Here is a 16,808-nt window from a genome sequence, read left to right on the forward strand (position 1 = left end):
AAGCTCTTCAAAGACACGACTTTTAAAGCCTCTGTGAGTGGCAAAGTATGATTCTAAATGGCTTCCCAATTTAACTATAGAGATGCAGAGAATGGAGGGACCTCAATGAACAACACAAGAGGTGAAGTCTAGGAAGAATGTAGAACACAGCCATCACCAGGTCTTGCCAGCTCAGCTCATTTAGCATGTAAGGCTTGCATGCAATCAGGTTTATAGCAGACGCTATCCAAAAGCTGACATCTTCCCTTTTCTTATTTCTCCAAACCTAACAAAATGTCAAGAAATTTCAACCAAAGAATGGGCCACATGGCAATAAAGCTTGTCATTTAATTCTATTTTCATGGGCATTGGAAAACTACTAAAGCAAAGGCAGTTAAAGTGAGTTAAAGAAGAGAAAATAAGTGGGGAATGGGGTGTGGGGCCAGAAGGGGATCCAGGAGGGCCCAGGGCAGCATCTCTTCCTATGCAACTCTAGCTGAGCCACTCCCCACCCACATGCTCACTCTGTTCTTAACAGCATCTTCTTCAATTAAGATTCTCTGAGACTGGCAGCCTCCAAGATCAACAGCACCATCCACATACACACTATTCCACTGGCACAGCCAACAATTTGAATATTAAAGTAAAGCAGTACACTCTGCCATGTCTTTTGTATACAGACAGCTGAAGCTGCATCAAAGTTTGGCACCAAAAGGCCAAGTCCCATATTTTCAGCCACCCACACGCCAAACCCTATAATAACTACAGACTCTAGTTGTTAGATTTTTCATACGCTCACAGCAAAGGAAATCTAATAGTCATGTTTCTTCACGTGCTTCCTTTCCTAACAGGGCAGTTTTTCAACTCAAGAAACTTGTGGATGTAGCAAAAGAGAACAAAGAGTGCTTTGGAGATATTTGCACCAGATGTCAAGTGGTGCTTTATTTATTTAAACAGAAAGCCCCGCTTTGTACATTTGGTTCATTCTATGTTATGTGTTCTATAACAAGTATTTTTTTTAATCAGTAAAAAGCTGGCATGAGCATGCTTAAGTTACAATAGGGTGCTGGGAGTGTCTGTCAGCTGAGACTGAACATTGCTCTTTTTGGTTTGGGTTGGAATGTAAACTCCTCTTCCATCCTCCTTCTATCGCAGAGGAGATGTTACAGCAAAGGTTATTACTAGACTAATAAAAAAACTGCACAGGGCAAAGCTAAAAGCAAAGAGGTTCAGTCTTGCTGTGCTTTGAAAGAGAGGTTTTTAAGCTAGAGTGCCCTTCCCTGTGAATGCCTGGGCTCTTGCAGTATGAATGGGCCATCAGAACCTAAATTCTAAGAGCTTATGCTGGACCTGCAGTTAGAGAAAAACATGCCAACCTGAAACTTTCCTGAGCTTCTGCAAATAAGCAGAATGTTAATTTTGGTCTGCCTCAGGTGGGCCTTGGCACCCTACATTTTGCTCAACAGAAAATTTCCGGTCAGATCTGTGGAGCACTGGCTCAGCCTGTCAGAAATAAGCACCCTTCCACCTGACAAGGAAGCTGTTGGACAGAGAAGACAGACTCACTTGGCTCATGGTAGAAATAGACAAAATATTTCAGAAATAAGAAAACAGAGGCACATGTAGTCTCAGATTACCAAACCATCAACTCCATGTTCTATGGAACATAGAATGTGGTGCCAGAGACACAATGACTGAGGACCATGTTGATAATTTGAAGAAGCACAAAAGAAACTAGAGAGTTACAGGCAGTTTAAAGACAGTGATACAAGACAATGCCTTTAACTGCAAGATAACCCTTAAATAGAAATGAAGCAGGGATCTAGGAAAGGCCCAACAGCCCCTGGACTATGAACCCCTGGCTGGACTGGAATAGACTACCCACTGACTCATAGTCCATGCCCCAGTGGATGGCCCTATACCCATGCACACATGGACAACAAAATCAGATTCAGTAGGTAGTTCTTTAAAAGACATAAAAATGGAAGGGGGAGTTAGAGAACGAGGGTGTGGGCAAATATGATTGGGGTGCACTGTATCTATCTATGAAATTTTCAAAAAAAGTAACAAAAAGAGAAGGATTCAGTATCTGGAAGAAAAAATGAAAAAGAAATGGAGTTTAGACAGAAAATGAAGTTAAAACCATGAAAAAGGGTTAGAAAATATGAAAGATAACAATAAGATTTAGTTTCGATCTCAGCTGGCAAAAACAAAGAGAATTGGAGTGCAAAAAAAAAAAAAAAAAAAAGAGAGAGAGAGAAGCAATTTAGGATTTCCTAAAACTGCTGCAAGATGCTCACTTTTAGATTCAGGAGCACCAAAGAAAACAACATGAACTTAGACACAGATAGTGAGAAAGTTGCACAACTCTGTGAAAACATGAAGCGCCACTGAGTTCTCTACTTGAAAGGGTAAAATGTGTTTACAGCCAGATCTCCAGAGCAACCAGAGGCTAGCAGCAGATGTCATATGAAAATGGCACCTGGGAGGGCACACAATGAGAAACGAATTTTTCAGTAGCAACAATCGATTCCACATAAGAACAACATGATAGCCAAGCCATTTTGGCACATTGAAAGGCTTCAAATGAACAATCTTAAACTAAAGAAATACCTGAAGAATATATTTGAGAAAAGCAAGGGTTTTGTTGTAAGAAGAGAGAAGATGAATAGACAAGGTAAAATGTAAGAAGGCATTGTGCAAGCATCAGCAGCGTCACCATCGAAGCCTTCTGACTTGTTAGAAAGAAGAAAACGTGGAGGGGCCAGGCTGCACCTGCAAAGGCAGGTCACTGGGTTTTTGCTCAGCGTGAGGTTACATCTATCTGCAGGGGGCTGCCCTTTCTTTTACTGTTTATTTATTTATTTAGAACACTTTTCATCTTTTCATACAATAAATTTTGATCAAATTATTTCCCTTCCCCTACCTCCTATTTCACTTTCTCTTTCTCTCTCTCTCTCTCTCTCTCTCTCTCTCTCTCTCTCTCTCTCTCTCTCTCTCTCCCTATGTGTGTGTGTCTATCTGTCTGTCTCTCTTTTCCTTCTTCACACACATATTAAATTTATTAAGTAATTAAAATTAAAATATGTAATTCAAAGACACAGCATTTTCACAAAGTTGTGTAAATATCACCACCAATTTCAGACAGTTTCATTCTCTCAAAAAGAAGCCACATGCCTGTGAGAGTCCCCTTCTCTTCCCTCCATCATACCCTTACAACCACTAACTTATTTTATCTTTGCAGATGTCTCTATCTCAAACGCTTCATATAATTACACAAACATTTAGAACAATATGCGGCCTTCTTTTTTGTTTCACGTATAATATCTTTGAAGTGATATATGTTAAGGTATGTACCAGCACTTTTTATATTTTAATGAGCAAATAGTATTGCAATGGCTGGATCAACCACATTTGCTTATTCATGTATTTTTTAATACCTTCTATGTCATTTTATTGCCTCTGGGTTTTTTTCTTTTAATGGGTATTTTCTTTGTTTACATTTCAAATGTTATTCTTTTTCCCAGTTTCCTCTGCAAAAACTCACTAACCCATGCCCATCCCCTTGCTTCTATGAAGGTGTTCCCCCACTCACCCGCCCATTCCCACCTCCTCACCCTGGCATTCCCATATACTGGGGCATCGAGCCTTTACAGGACCAAAACCCTCTCCTCCCATTGATGTCCTACAAGGCCATCCTCTGCTACATATGTGGCTGGAACCATGGGTTGATACATGTGTACTCTTTGGTTGTTGGTTTAGTCCATGGGAGTTCTGGGGGGGTGTGGTTGGTTGATATTGTTCTTCTTCATATGGGGTTGCAAACCTTTTCAGTTACTTTTGCCATTTCTCTACATCATACATTGGGGACCCCAAGCTCAGACCAATGGTAGGCTGCAAGCATATGCTACTGTATTGGTCAGGCTCTGGAAGAGCCTCTCAGGAGACAGCTATATCAGGCTGTCATGTCCTGTCAGCATGAACTTCTTGTCATCTGCAATACTGTCTGGATTTGGTTACTGTATATGAGATGAATCTCCAGGTAGGGCAGTCACTGGATGGCCTTTCCTTTAGTCTCTGCTCCACACTTTTCCTCCGTATTTCCTCCCATAAGTATTTTGTTCCCCCTTCTAAGAAGAACTGAAACATCTACACTTTGGTCATCCTTCTTAGTGAGCTTCATGTGGTCTGTGAATTGTATCTTGGGTATTCTGAGCTTTGATGCTAATATCCACTTATCAGTGAGTGCATACCATGTGTGTTCTTTTGTGATTGGGTTACCTCATTCAGGATGATATTTTCTAGTTCCATCCATTTGCCTAAGAATTTCATGAAATCATTGTTTTTAATAGCTGAGTAATACTCTATTGTGTAACTGTATCACATTCTATTTATCCATTCTTCTGTTGAAGGACATCTGGGTTCTTTCCAGCTTCTGGCTATTATAAATAAGGCTGCTATGAACATAGTGGGGCATGTATCCTTGTTATATGTTGCAGCATCTTTTGGGTATATATGCCTAGGAGTGGTATAGCTGGGTCCTCAGGTAATACTATGCCCAGTTTTCTGAGAAACCACCAGACTGATTTCCAAACTGGTTGTACCAGCTTGCAATCCTAGCAACAATGGAGGTGTGTTCATTTTTCTCCACATCCTCTCCAGCATCTGCTGTCACCTGAGTTTTGATCTTAGCCATTCTGACTGGTGTGAGGAAGTCATTTTGATTTGCATTTCTTGATGACTAAGGATGTTGAACATTTCTTTAGGTGCTTCTCATCCATTCAATATTCCTCAGTTGAGAATTCTTTGTTTAACTCTGTACCCCATTTTTAATAGGGTTATTTGCTTTTCTGGAGTCTAATTTCTTGAGTTCTTTGTATATATTGGATATTAGCCCTCTATCAGATGTGAGATTGGTAATGATCTTTTCCCAATCTGTTGGTTGTTGTTTTGTCCTATTGAAGTGTCCTTTGACTTACAGAAGCTTTGCAATTTTATGAGGTCTCATTTGTCTATTGTTGATCTTAGAGCATAAGCCATTGGTGTCCTGTTCAGAAACTTTCCCCCTGTGCCCATGTGTTCGAGGCTCTTCCCCACTTTCTCTTCTATTAGTTTCAGTATATCTGGTTTTATGTGCATGTCCTTGATCCACTTAGACTTGAGCTTTGTACAAGGAGATAAGAATGGATCAGTTTGCATTCTTCAACATGCTGACCACCAGTTGAACCAGCATCATTTGTTGAAAATGCTGTCTTTTTGTCAATGATCAAGTGACCATAGGTGTGTGGCTTCATTTCTGTGTCTTAAATTTTATTCCATTGATCTACCTGCCTGTCTTTGTACCAATATCATACAGTTTTTTTATCACTATTGATCTGTAATACAACTTGAAGACAGGGATGGTGATTCCTTCAGAAGTTCATTTATTGTTGAGAATACTTTTTGCTATTCTGGGGTTTTTGTTATTCCAAATGAACTTTCAAATTTCTCTTTCTAATTCTATAAAGAATTGAGTTGGAATTTTCATGGGGATTGCATTGAATCTGTAGATTGCTTTCGGCAAGATGGCCGTTTTTGCTATATTAATCCTGCCAATCCATGAGCATAGGAGATCTTTTCATCTTCTAAGATATTCTTTGATTTCTTTCTTCAGAGACTTGAAGTTCTTGTCATACAGATCTTTCACTTGCTTGATTAAAGTCACACCAAGGTATTTTATATTATTAGTGACTATTGTGAAGGGTGTCATTTCCCTAATTTCTTTCTCAGCCTGTTTATCTTTTGAATAGAGGAAGACCACTGATTTCTTTAATTTTATATTCAGCCACTTTGCAGAAGTTGTTTATCAGGTTTAAGAGTTCTCTGGTGTAAGTTTTGGGGTCATTTAAGTATACTATTATATCATCTGCAAATAGTGATATTTTGACTTCTTCCTTTCCAACTTGTATCCCTTTGACTTTTTTTGTTGTCTAATTGCTCTGGCTAGGACTTCAAGTACTAGTTGAATAGGTAGGGAGAGAGTGGGCAGCCTTGTCTCATCCCTGATTTTAGTGAGATTGCTTCAAGTTTCTCTCCATTTAGTTTGATGTTGGCTACTGGTTTGCTGTATATTGCTTTTACTAAGTTTAAGTATGGACATTGGATTCCTGATCTTTCTAGGACTTTTACCATGACAGTGTATTGAATTTTGTCAAATGTTCTCTCAGCATCTAATGAGAGGATCATGTGGGTTTTTTTTTTTTTTAGTTTGTTTATATAGTGGATTTTGTTGATGGATTTCCATATATTGAACCACCCCAGAATCCCTGGGATGAGTGTACTCATGTATTACTTACTGAGACTTTGAGTTGTTCTCTGTTCTGCCATGAACAATGTGGTATGGATATTTAAATATAAGCTTTGTTCAATCACTTGTTTTCTGTTCTCCTAGGTATATACATGCCAAGCAATAAAATCACTAAGTCACAAGATATGTGTTCTTAATATTTGAAGAACTATATCACTGTTCTCCAAATTTCAACAATATTTTATATTTTAGTCAGCATTAAAGTACCAATTTTTCTAGATCCTTGTCAACACTTGTTATATTCTATTTAATTTTGGCCATCTCAGTGAGTGTGGAATAGGTACCTCTAGTGACTCATGACACAGAGCACCTTTTCAATTCTTACTGTCTATTTATATATTACTTGGAGAGGTGTTTATTCAATGCATTTGCCCACTTTTAAATTTGATTATCTATATTTTATGTTTATTTGTATAATTTCTTTTTTCTGGATCTAAATACTAATGTCAAAACACAGCCTCTTCACAAATACAAAAAGGTTCATATTGCACAAGTGTTTTATATCCCTCTTTTGCTTAAATTGATCTGTAGATTCAAGACAATTCCAATCAAAGTAACATGGTTCTGTGTGCATGTTTATAACTGATATTTAATAATGCAGTTGCAAATTTTAAATAAAAGACTAATGGACAAAATGAAACCTCAAAAAAATGGGATTCATCTTACCAAGTACAAAGCTTTATAAAAATGATAAGATGTTAGTGTGGTAATGCAGAGATAGATAGGGATAAGCAAAATGGATCATGAGAAAAGAATGGAAATAAGGCCATGTGCGTGCAGTTTGTACCTAGTTCTGTAGACCCATGAGCAGCATGTTCTAGACACCTGTTGCCCATTTTCAAGAGAAAAAATAAGCATCTATTCCATATAAATGTGGGAAAATGGGATAGATTTTACGTGTATCAGAAATTCAAATATGAAAGGCAGAAAGCCAAAACTTTTTAGTAAAACAGAGGATAAAAATATTCATTATGTTGAGGTGGAGAATGGTTTTCGTGGCATTTACAGTAAAACATATGCTGAAATTATACTAAACCAGCCTCATAAGCCCTGAAAATGTCCATGTTCATTACGATTGCCACAAGATGAGGATCTATGTCTAAGATGTTCCTGAAAACCAGTAAGAGACAAATCAAAAGAAAATGAGACAAAACACTTGAAGAAGCCCATCACTGTAATAAGATAAATAACCAAAATCATTTGAAAAGTGTTTCAACTCTGAGGAAACACATGCTGAAGCCATAGGAAATGCATGCTTATACACCAGCCCTACAAAGGCTTGGAGTTTGACAATGAAGAAATTAGGCTTTAATTAATGTAACTCTTAATGTAACTACTATAGGAATCTTAAAATTAGCTGATAAAATTAAAAATGAACATTCAGTAACCTATAAATTCCTCTCAGGTTTGTGTAGCTGGAAAAATTACTGTGGTATTCACCTAACTATGATCATAAGTACTGGATAAACAAAAGCAAATATCAATCAAATGTAGAACAAATACATCCACTGGGATATACATAAACATATATCTGGTGCACTAGTGAGTCACAAATAGAGAGACATGCAATAACAAACGTTACTCTCCAGAGCCCAGTGCTTCATGAAAAGATAAAACTCAACATAAGCATAAACTAGATGGTTGTTTCTGTAAAATTCAAAAACACCTAAAATGAAGCAATATCTCATTAAAGTCTGCAAGTGTCTGTGGGAAGATTCAAAGAAATGCAATTTAATAGAAAGCAGAACTTTCTGAGAAGTGGTAGACTGATTTTTTAAGAGTCATGCATAGGTAACAATGCTTCTCTCCACGGACTGTGGCAAGTACACACACATTGTCTATACCATTTTTAAAGAAAATATATATTATATATAATTAATATATTGATATAATATATGTTATATAATAATATAATAAAAACTGAAACTTATAGTTTCTCCTTTACTCAATCCATACTGAAATAAAACAACACCATCAAATATCTATGACAAGCACTGATTACCCACCCTCAATACCAACACATCGGCTTTGTTCTCTGTATTTGGAGCACTTACGGCTTAACTACAGTGTAGCTCTGTGTGCATGTCTTAACATAAATTTTGCCAGAAAGACTCTGACTTCTCAGCTTTGGTCATTTAAAATTGAGAACGCAGGATGCCACCACGGACCCACCGAGGACGAGCCACTGCCAGCCATTCCCTTGATATTCCTCCTTACGGCCTTGCTCGAAAATGCTGTGCAGTTGAACACAGTTCCAAAAGAAGTTAGAAGCAACTATGGTGCAGTCAGATTAAAGAGAGAAAAAAAGATAAGCTTGGACATGAAAAATGCCTGGCATTCCTCTAGCAATGTGTTGATAAAGGTACCACCAAGGGGCTAACGGTGACAAATGGCCTCAAACCATCCCTGCCCTAAGTTTAGGCACATTCTCAAGTCCCAGAGTAAGGGTGGTCCCATGTTGAGAATGAGGCAAAATTTTTCCATAGAATAAATCTACTCATGGTTTGAATATGAAATGTCTCCCCAACCTGTGTAGTAAGCTTTTGATTGGCTTGGGGGAAGTCCTTGCATTCCATTTATCAGTCCCTCAATGGATTCAGAGAATCCTGGCATTGTTGCCGTGTGTATAAGGTATAAAGCAGGGCCTATCTGGTAAAAGTAAGTCAGTGGAGACATATCCTTAGCCACAGAACTGCAACCTCCACCCCCTTCACCGGCTGCATACTTCCCTGCTGCCTCAGTATTCTACCAGTTGCATAGGACTAAGCAACCATCAGCTGAAACCATGATCCAAAATGAACCCTTCCTCCCAGAAGCTGTTTACATAGAACTCTGTCACAGTAAGTCTGACTAACATGACTGCTGTAACCTTCTCGTGATGAATTAATCTATGTCTCTGAATTCTTGTGGCATTAAAGCCAAAGTTCTCTATGAAAATTGACAGGATAGGGAAGGGAGGCTAGAGGGTGTCCCATCCCACTACCACATCTGTGTAGCCTTGAGACATATTTCAGAGCCACTCTGTGTATTAAATGAGTCACTACATTAAGCACTGGACACATAATATATGTTTCCAAAAAGACGCTGCTCTTCCCAGCTATTGTCTGCAATAGCAAACAAATCTTCCACCCCATTATATCAAACATCTAAAGCACAGTTAGCGCCAGAGATTACTAAGAAGGAAAAGGTCCCTAAATACCTGCACTCATTGCTATGGCTATTTTGTCTCTCCAAAAACCACTTTCTTTGCATAGAACTTCGAATTGCTGCATGCAACCACCTCACATTACCAGCAATTCCTTGTCTGGCTGAAAAGTCTTGTGAGAAAACAAGTGAAGGAATGAAAAGCTTCCTGAAACAGGCGTGGGCTCCAGACATGGGGAAATGTCCATTGTCTGGGGGAAGCTAGCTACCTATTTTAAAACTGTTTTAAACACGTTTGGATTCTTTTGTTCTAATTTTGTGCTGTTAAATATAGATAATATTTTGACAATTTGGGAAAATGGAGAACTGTTTCATGAAACTTTATGGTTGCTAATTATAGATTCTGATAAACACAGAGACAATGCCTAGTGTGAAGAGCTTGGGATGCTGGTGACTCATGGCTATGGGACTTTTCATTTCCCTTTGAAGAATAGTAAGTGACGTGAAAATATTAATTCTTGCCCCTAAGAGTTTCTATTCAAAGAGATTTCATTCATTCATTTGGGAGAAAATAATTATCTCATATTGAAAATAGTAGGCAGATGGCTTAATCCACTGGGTTTAGTTTCAAACAAACAAACAAAATATTTTTGAAGTGTAGAAAAACTAAGAGAAACAGATAAAAACATGTCAAGAGTTTTACATATAATTTAGCTGTATGGAAACATTCAGTATTAAGTGTTAAATATGAATAATATTTACACATTTATCATCAGTCTAATATTGTTCTCTAGTTTCTGAAAGATCCCATCAAACTCAGGAAGTGTTTTTTTCAATAGCTGCAATAAGATTAGATGCTATACCAAATTTTTATCATTATTGGCTTGTCTGCTATTTACTAAACACCTACCATGTGCCCAAGAAAATTCCAAGAAGCAGAACAAAGGTTTGATAATGTGAATTTTCTGTCCATTAATGAAAGCCAGTGGAAGTAAGAAGAATGTAAATTTGGATTTTAAAAAAAGAAATAAAAGTGTTTTGTCCATTGCTTTTAACTCACGAAGAAAAATGCAGAGACAAAGTTAGAATGCATGCCAAACACACAGGGGAGACTGCAAGGTGAGTCACAGGAGTCTCTGTGTAAACTGAAGTCCTCCAAAAAGTCCACCCACAAATTCAAATCCCAAGCCCAGGTGCTATACTTCTATTAACCAAAAAAATGATGTATTTCAAGACCCGTAGTGCATGCCTAAGATCACAGTGCTAAGCCCTGTATATACTCATCATGATATAGTTTACTTTATACATTAGGCATGGTAAAGATGAAAAACAATGGCTAGAGATGAACTAGAATAACTATAATAATTTACTATAATAAAGGCTATTTAAAACTTATGAATAGCTTATTTATAGAACTTTCCATTCAATACTTTCAGGGTACAATTGACTGTGGGTTTATGAAACCACAGAAAGTAAAACTTGGAGTCAAGAGATGAACACTAGAAAGCTCACAGTGGTTAGAGCTCAAAGCTAAATGATATTTACTACATCTTCAGACAAGGAAAATAAATACTAACTATAGCAAACAATGACACAGAATGCCCCCTAAGAGAATTAAAAGCAGCAAGAGAAAACACTGACAAGAGTTCCCTATCAAGTTGTAAGCTCCTCTCTTGACCAGCTCAGATCAGATTATTCCCCCAGCAGTCAGAGGGAATTTTTTTTAATTTTTTTATTTATTCCTTTTTTTACAGTCCAGACTTTATTTCCCTCCTGGTCCACCCTCATTCTGTTTCTTCTCTCCCCCACCTTCCACTCCCTGGAGCTGAGGACAGAATCCAGGGCCTTGCACTTGGCTAGAAAAGTACTCTGTCACTGAGCTAAATCCACAGCTCATCCTTCTACCCTTCTTGATTGGATCTAGCATTTGTCCATTACAAAACTGTTCTTAATCTATATGAACATTCAACAATTAGCAAAATATTATTTATAAATGTAATAATAAATCATTTATTCTTTAGGATTTTAGCAACGTTTCACACATACTCAACATCTCAGATGTCTTTTCTTTAGAAACCATATTTTATTGGTCAGGTATGGTGGTGCATGCCTGTAAGCCTATTATTCAGAAGGTGAAGGAAGAATGGTTAGAAATTTAAGGCCATCGTTTTAGCAAGTTGAGGCCATCCTGGGCTACATGAGTCCTTGTCCTACCTTTGAGCCCTAATATAAAAGAAGTCACATTTTAATATTTTTCAGGATTATGAAATTAAACCAAATTGTGAATTATAGTTGTTGTAATTATAACTAAAAAGACTATTTAAACTTACTGTAATTGTGGTTATTATTACAGAAGTAAGTGATAATTTTGTTAATTTGAGTTCTGAATTGACTATGTTTATCTCTATCTGTCTTTATGCCCAGTGTATACTACCTGGACAATAGTATCACTTTAACAGTCAGACCCTCAACCTCAGGATAAAGACTGTGTGAGGTTCAAGAAAATAAACTTGGATGTGTATATAGAATATGAGACTCAGTTGGACATTCAGCTTTGTTTAAAGAAGCAAAGTGTTAAATATTTTCTATATTTACTGGGTACTTCTTACATGAGAGGTATTGTCCTACCTGATGTAAAAGCTGAAGGAGATACAGATTTTAAAATGTAAAATATATTTAAAATGTAAAAATATATGTTTAGATCTTAAGGAGCTCATACTGTAGTTGAGACTGACAATCTGTGTACACATATACAAAAGCTAAGCGTCAGTTCAGTATGTGAGTGTCAAATGTATATTATAAATGACATGCCTTCAATTGGCCCATAAAGAGTGTATTCTTTTTCTTTCATTTTCCCCTATATTTTAACCTCCCTAAATTTTAAAATAAATATTTGCGAATATGTTTGACTCATTTGAAGTCCCCTTTAAATATATATGCCTTAAAAATTATTTCCTCATATATTTTGTTCACATGTGTTTGTACCTGAGCTTAGGCATGTTTATCACATGTATGCAGTATCAATGAAGGAGGTCAGAAGAGGGCATCAGATTCTCCTGGAGCCAGAATTACAGCATCTGTGAACCACCTGATGAAGATGCTGGTCCCCTGGAAGAGAAGCAAAGACTCTTAACCTCTGAGCCATCTCTCTGTCCTATGACATATGTCTGTAAAAGGACAAATATATCTGTGTGCAAATAAAAATATTAGATTGGTTCCTTTTATGTACATGCCCACCATCCATCCATTATTCACTGATCAGTTACATACCTATGTTATGTGTAAAGTACTGTGTTGAATAACAGGATTACAAAGATATCATCAATTCACACTGGAAAAGTCTACTTGACTAAAGCTATCCACAATAAGTGACTTTGATCTTAATAAATGACAGAGCAAGCTGGGAGATATGTTCACAGGCAGCCCTTTAATTTATTCTTGACTGAACAAAGGTTTGTTGACTAATTTATTCACTTACTCATCTGCCCACACATTATTTGTTGTTATCTTCTGCATACATACTCAATGTTGGGACAGGACTATACAGAAATACAAAAGGTAGACCCCCATACACATAGCAAAACTAGTCATGTGTCTTTCTGTATTTTTCCATCATGTTCTGCTTTTATAGTACATGGCATGGTCTCACCCATGTAAGAAGTGTTCAGTAAATATAGAATATAGCATGACACTGTGGTGCTATATGCAGTGAGAAGTCTCACTAATGTATAGGCAAGGGATGCCATTGCATTTATGCTTCCATGAGACTTGAAATTTAGTAGTAGAAGTGCACATTCATCAAATACAGATTCAAAGTTATAAACAAATAATAGTTTGAAGAACCAAGGCCAGGAGTATGTGAACAGGTGAAAGAGGGATTGATAGGGAATTAATACATACGTATCCTTAAAGGCTCATGTGATAAAGTGTTGGTTTTCCAAGACTCATGATACAATTGGAAGGTAGTAGACACTTGATCTTCCTAATCCTGCAGTTCCTCATGTTGTAGTGTCCATTAGCCATAAAATTATTTTGTTGTTACTTCATAACTGTAATTTGCTAAAATTATGAATAATAATGTAAATGTATCATATGTAAGATATATGCATATCAAACCACAAGTTATGAACCTCTGCTTTAAGAGGTAGAGCCTAGTGGTGGCCTTCTGGTAGTTGTAAGGATAGAGTTGGGGAGTGTACTGGAAGGAAATATTAGACCCTGGCACCTTGACCTTTCTGTAACTTTCTATGTAGAAAAGGATAACCTTGAATTCCTTTACTTCCAAAATGCAGGAATTAAAGGTCTGTATCAAACTATATCAAACCATGAGGGAAGAGCTTCCTATAGAACAAGTTTCTACTGTGATGTGTTGCTATGGGTTCAAAAGAAACCAACTGTGGAGCACAACTTTGTAAACTGAACCAAAATACATGCTTCCCCCTTTAAAGTTAATTGTTACAGATATGTTGTCATCATAATAGAAAGCTGAATAATATAGGGATCGAGTTCAAGGTGGGGCTAAAAGACGTCTTTCAGGAATCAACATAAACTGAGATATGTAAGATGGCACATCATTGACTAGGATAGGGGAAAAATATTCCAGAGAAAGCAAAAATAACATATGCACATGCCCGAAGGAGAGGACAAATACCTTAAACAGGGATTCTGACTGTGAAGGGGCTTTGTTTCCTGTGGTGCCCCAAGACAGCAAGAGGGTCTCTGTCTAGTATTGGGATCATAAGGAAAGCTTCTGAAGAGCGTTTACTAACTTAATGAACTTAATGTTAGGAGCATAGCAGTATGGTCATTTCATCCACAGATCTTCAGAGGCACCAGGAATGTTAAGCACACAAAATAGTTTTTCCAATAGGAAAGATGAAAACCTGTTCTTGGATTCAGAATGCTGAGAATTGGAACTGATAACAGTCCCGAGATCTGTGTTATCTTTGGACCAGGCCATATCAAGCTCTTACTACCAGGACAGGAGGTGGCTAATCTAAATACCCCTTACAACCAGAGGCTCCCCTAAGCTCTCACAACCAGGACCAGAGGTGGCTAATAGCTTAAATGATCTTAACATCATCTGTATGACTGAGACCAAGCCAGACCCTTAGGCCCTTAAACTAGTACAGGTAGCTTATCTCTAGAACCCATCTTCTCGGAAGATCCTGAATTGAGTTTCCATGTGATTACACTTTCTAATGCAATGGAAATTGTATTACTCCAGGAGACTTTTTTCCAAATTATACTGGGATTAAATACATTGGGAATAAACCTCCTGTTACTAGACTCTCCAAAATGTGTTAATGAAGTCCATCTGAACTGGGTTGTGCTTCTTATTTCTTTGCTGCAGTTTACTTCACTGTATGACACCTGCAGGGACTCCCTCATCTCACTGGCATATTAGATGTAAGTGATATAAGTGATGTCACTCTAGAACAAGGAAGTAGGCTTCAGACATGAAAATTAATTTGGGCTAGGACAGGGAAGTTGGATCAGATATTTTAGTCATCCTGATAAGCCCTTAGAAACAGTGATCATGAGAGTGTTTGCAGAATTTTGCTTATTGCCTTGCTTGCTTTTTGGCTATTTGTGTTTATTGTCTTGCCTGTTCCTTGACTATTTGCATCTATTGTATTCCTTAGTTACTCAACCTAGAACTGACCTGAATACTTGCATGTAATTCAAATGGCATAAAAGCAAAAAAAGGGAGGGGGAATGGGATAGGGGGTTCTAGGGAGGAGAAATGGGAAAAGGGGATGACATCTGAGATGTAAATAAATAAAATATCCAAAAAAAAAAAAGTTCCCTCTGGAACACTCCTCCATTGTTCATGGGATTGCAAAGTGGTACAACCACCCTGGAAATAAATCTAAAGGTTTCTCAGAAAATTAGAAATAGATCTACCGGAAAACCCAGCTATACTACTCTTGGGCATATAGCCAAAAGATGCCCCACCATGCCACCAGGACACTGTTCCATTATGTTTATAGCAGCCTTGTTTGTGATAGCCAGAAGCTGGAAACAACCCAGATGTGGACAGGGAGGGGAAGAGTGGAGCATGATCAGGTATTCGGTGGAGGAAACAGGACTGAAGCCGAGGGCCAGCAGAAAGAATGGAAACATGCAACCTCAGGAGGTACGAGGTGGAGGGGCCCTCTAGAATGTACCAGTGACTTGGGATGTGAGAGACTCTCAGGACTCAAAGAGAGGGACCTTAGATGAAGTGCCCTACAGTGAGGAGAGGAAACTTGTAGAGTCCACCTGCAGAACAAAGACAGGGCATCAAGTGGAGGGATGGGGTTGCCATCCCATAGTCAAAAACTCTGACCCAGAATTGTTCCTGTCTGAGAGAACTGAAGGGACAAAAATGGAGATGAGCCCAGGGAAAAGGAGATTCAGTGATGGGCCCAAATTGAGATCCAGCTCAACGGGAGGCTCCAAGGCCTGACACTACTACTGGTGCTATGATGTGCTTACAAACAGGGGACTATCATGACTGCCCTTCTAAAGGCCCAGCAAGCAGCTGAGTCAGATGCAGATATTTACACTCAACCAGTGGACAGAAGCTGGTGACCCCTGTGGTTGAATTAGGGAAAAGCTGAAAGAAACTGATGAGGGGTGTTACCCTGTAAGACCAGCAGCCTCAAGTAACCTGGACCCCTGAGATCTCTCAGACACTGAGCCACCAACCAGACAGCATACACCACCTGATATGAGGACCCCAACACACATACAGTAGAGAACTGCCAGGTCTGGACTCAGTCAGAGAACATGCACCTAACCCCTAAGAGACTTAAGGCCCCAGGGAATGGAGAGGTCTGGCAGAATGGGGGTGGGAGTATGGGGACATCCTCTTGGAGATGGCGGTTGGGGGAGGAGGTATGAGTTGTGGAACAGCCACAACTGTGGAACAGTTATAGATAGATAGATAGATAGATAGATAGATAGATAGATAGATAGATAGAGATAGAGATAGAGATAGATAGATTTATATATAAATAAATAAATATATTTATATTTAGTTATATATATATAAAACTAAAGATATATATATCTTTAGATATTTGTTTATATGTAAAGTACATTATTATAATATATTATATAAAAAACACAGAAGAGCATAATTGTTTAAGTATAAATGAATGCCCAATCAATTCAAAGCCCAATGCTGCTGACACCACCCCAATGTCACCACTCCCATCTACTGCCTATCTGTCCCTTGTTTTCATGTACCTGATCTTAGTTCAATGGATATCCTTTACTTAGGAGCACATTAGGCCAGTCAGAATAGGAAAGAGCCCCACCTGCCATCTGACCCTCCCATCCCCTCTGTTTA

The sequence above is a fragment of the Arvicanthis niloticus genome, chromosome 4 (assembly GCF_011762505.2).
Source record: "Arvicanthis niloticus isolate mArvNil1 chromosome 4, mArvNil1.pat.X, whole genome shotgun sequence".
Classification (NCBI taxonomy): Eukaryota; Metazoa; Chordata; class Mammalia; order Rodentia; family Muridae; genus Arvicanthis; species Arvicanthis niloticus.